Raw genomic sequence first — 4,376 nt, forward strand, 5'->3', positions numbered from 1 at the left:
GGGTGAAAAAAAATGTAAAAAAGGACAAATATTAGAGTCTAATCCATAGTTTTCAAGATCTCTGGTATGAATAGAGACACTCCCAATGCCCTTCAAGTCCAAGCTCAGCCCCAATAGGAAGGGGGTGAGAAGTGGCAAAATATATGAGAAGTGGTGAAAATGTAAAAAAATTATGGGCAATGTAACTGAAGCAACTATCTTAACAAGAAAAGAGAGAGAGAGAGAGAAAGAGAGAGAGAGAGAGAGAGAGAGAGAGAGAGAGAGAGAGAGAGAGAGAGTATATTGGTTGTCATTCAGATATTTCCTGGGCAGAGCCGGGTTGGTCAGCTAATATATATATATATATATATATATATATATATATATATATATATATATATATATATATATATATATATATATATATATATATATATATATATATATATATATATATATATATATAGAGAGAGAGAGAGAGAGAGAGAGAGAGAGAGATAGAGATAAATTGGTATATTCAGATATGGCATATATATATATATATATATATATATATATATATATATATATATATATATATATATATATATATATATATATATATATATATATATATAGAGAGAGAGAGAGAGAGAGAGAGAGAGAGAGAGAGAGAGAGAGAGAGAGAGAGAGAGAGTAGATAAAAACTCGCCAAATCGCCTCATCTGATAAGGTGGCTGGTCACTTCTGCCCCGGGAGGTGGTCTGATTGTCGCCGATGACAAGGGGGCTTTCCTGATTAACGCGGTTGATTAGGGTAATATAGGGTCAGATTGTCACAATGATTAGGCGGGCACTGCTGAGTTTGATTGGTGATTTTTTTTAGTGGGGTATTGTTTATTTACGTGTCTATTTTATACTACTTTGACCGACCTTGACCCTTGAAACAGACTGGTCTGATTGTCACCACTGATTAGTTCTAAAAAAGTCAGACGAAGTGATTAAGAGATTCACCCACAATGTCCCGCACTTGTCTCTGTCTCTCTCTCCAATTTCTCGACGCGTTACTCACTGCTCTATAAGCGTACGTATGTGTACGGTTGTTTAACAAAGTGCGACATGTCAAGGTAAAATAAATGATGAAGTCATCATCTCTTGATGATATACCGTAATGAAGAGCGGGGAGGGGGGAATTCTAAAATCCGTCCACACTTTATTGTCTTATCCCACTACTTTGTACCTATACCAAAAGTATTTTATTTAACTTCTCGCAGCACTCCATCCATGTAGATAATAGGCAGCCATCAATATTCAAATGCCCTTGTCTCAGACTCTTTTTTACACCAAATTAAGCACTCTCCTGTATTCTAAAACATATTTTGTTTCATTTATTAAAATGCTTAATTGCCTCTTCTTTTTTCCTTTTTCTTCCAAACCATGCATCATTTATTTTATCTTGACATGTCGCACTTTGTTAAACAACCGTACACATAAGTACGCTTATAGAGCAGTGAGTAACGCGTCGAGAAACTGGAGAGAGGGACAGAGACAAGTGCGGGACATTGTGGGTGAATCTCTTAATCACTTCGTCTGATATTTTTAGAACTAATCAGTGGTGACAATCAGACCAGTCTGTTTCAAGGGTCAAGGTCGGTCAAAGTAGTATAAAACAGACACGTAAATAAACAATACCCCACTAAAAAAAAATCACCAATCAAACTCAGCAGTGCCCGCCTAATCATCATGACAATCTGACCCTATATTACCCTAATCAACCGCGTTACCCTCAGTTGATTTTTTCATTTTTTTTTAATATGCTTGTATGCCTCATAAAAGCTTATTCCATATACGCTGAAACTTATTATTTTATTATTTCATAAAATGTTCTTAACTATACACCTACCACTCTTTCCAGACTCGTACTGTTCTTCCCCTATCAACCCCTCTGTTATACGTTTAGTGTTTCTCAGTTGAAAATCCTACCTCATAAATTTTTAGGTACGAAGAGTAATGTTACGACCATATAATTTGTACAGTCTCTTCTATTGCCTTAACTTTGACGAGTTTCATGGTAATTGAAGAAGACCGAGCAATTGCATGGCATACAAGATCATACTACCACACTTATTATAGGAGTAACCAGTCATCAACAAAATTATCTTCGTCGCTTATTATAAAATGGTTGATAAATTTAACAACTAAATTCAGGTATGCCATGTCAATCACATACTCAATAATTTAGAGTTGAAAGGACAGATACATTTCAGATAACATCCATCATCTTAAGTTCATAAAACTGTATTAAAATACTAAAAATTAAAATTATATTTAAATTTCATCATTAGATTAACGTATTGATAGGGTGACGACGTAGCCACTACCTAGTCCTTTTTCTAGAGAGGGAATACAAAGTATTCTTGCTGAAAATTAAGGAGCTGATGCCACCTGTCGACAGGACGACATCATTTTAATAGGTGGGGGAGTAAGGGTTTCAGATTTTGTTCGAATTCTTTATCCCCCGTAAACTACAGACTCAGATCCAATGGAATAACTAGAGTAGCTTTTTATTAGAATAGCGTTCAATTACAAGTCAATATTTTAAGTTAACATAACCTTAATTGGGATTTTATAATGTCAAGTGATGATCAGTTTCACCCACACCAAAATCCCCTTCACCAAATTAACGCCACGTAGATCCAGGACCGCCATCAAAAAAGGAGGCATTCATGTGTTGTCACCGGGAAGTATAAAACGATTTAGTTGGCACATAAAAGTATAAAAGACAAATTTTAATTATTTATTATATCTAGCTTGATAAAGTATACATAAAGCGGTGCATTTACGTGGTTTTTCTTCCTCCAAAACCTGACAAGTTGGCAATTCTGACTGCACCGGGTCCAAGGAATGTAAATAGTACCATAAAAAAGTGAGAATTTCTCGTTATCATTGAGAAGTATACGACGATACTGAGGATATTTTAAAAGAATAAGAAAAAGAGTTTTTTTATTTATTATTTTTGTATTGTTATATAACATACTCGTAATGGTACATTGCCAATAGTTTCTCTTCGTCTAAAAGCTGGCAAGTTGGCAATTCTAACTATACCACGTTCAAGAATGCAAACATCAAACAGTCCCCGTATTTTGCTTGCTGAATATTTACGTAAAAGGCGTACTTAGTACGTAAAATAGTGGATGTATCGAAAATTTACACCTGTCTCTAATAATAAAAAAAGATATTTGACGACACACTTTATAAAGTAGGCAAAAGTTGTTGGAAAGAAAGGGGAAAAATGAGACTCTAAACATAATTAAGTGTTTGATAAGAGAGTAAGACGAGCATATGAAAAAAAAGGATGAAAAATGGGTTAGAGTCAAAGACTTGGAGGTGAAAGTGTAAGAGAAGTATGAGAATTTTACCGGGAGTGATTGTGAGTATAGGATGGTAGAGAGAGGGAATAAAAACCGTGGGTGGAGCGATGAGGAAATATGATGTTTAGTGAAGAAGAAATATATTATATGAGGTTTAATTTCATGACAGAAGAGATCATGTAGAGATATATGGGTAGATGGAGAGGGTAGTCAGAAACAGACTGAAATACATAAAGAAGGCGAGTAATGAAAGAAGGTGAATATGACTAACAACATTGGAGAGACTTAGAAGTTATTATAAAGGGAATGAAATGTACAGAAATCATGAGTAAATGGATAACAGAGTAAATGATGTAAATAAACAGGTGTAACATAATGTGAGTAATGTAAGTGTAAAAGGGTTAGTGTAAGTTTGATAATACATGTAAAAAATTAAGTGGTTGAGGATGTAAGAAGAGGATGAAGAATGGAAGTATACTAGGATATGACTAGATGTCTGATACTAAGGTACTGTTTGGAAACTGAGCTCCAATAGCTTACTAGGGTATACGAAGTATGTCTGGACAAAGGAAAGATTTTGATGGAATTTGAGAGAAGAATAATTTCTGAGTGTCAAAGTTAAGGCAATAGAAGAAACTATACAAATTATATGGTCGAAACATTACTCTTCGTACCTAAAAATTTATAAGGTAGGATTTTCAACTGAGAAAGACTAAACGTATAACAGAAGGATTGATAGGAGAAGAACAGTGCGAGTCTTGAAAAGGGGGTATGTGTATGGTTAAGAACTTGTTATGAAACAATAAAATAAGAAATTTCAAAGTATATATAAAAAAACTTTTCTGAAGCATACGGGGATGTTAAAAAACAAATGAAAAATCAACAGAGGGGTAATGTGAAGGATGTGGATGCATGTTCTGGAAGGAAAGGTAAAAACAAAAATAATAATAATTAAACACTTTTAATAAATGAAGCAAAACATGTCTTAGAATACAGGAGAGTACTAAATGTACCCTGTTCTCTTTTTTTCTTCTTCTTCCTTTTAGCG

The sequence above is a fragment of the Macrobrachium rosenbergii genome, chromosome 24 (assembly GCF_040412425.1).
Source record: "Macrobrachium rosenbergii isolate ZJJX-2024 chromosome 24, ASM4041242v1, whole genome shotgun sequence".
Lineage (NCBI taxonomy): Eukaryota > Metazoa > Arthropoda > Malacostraca > Decapoda > Palaemonidae > Macrobrachium > Macrobrachium rosenbergii.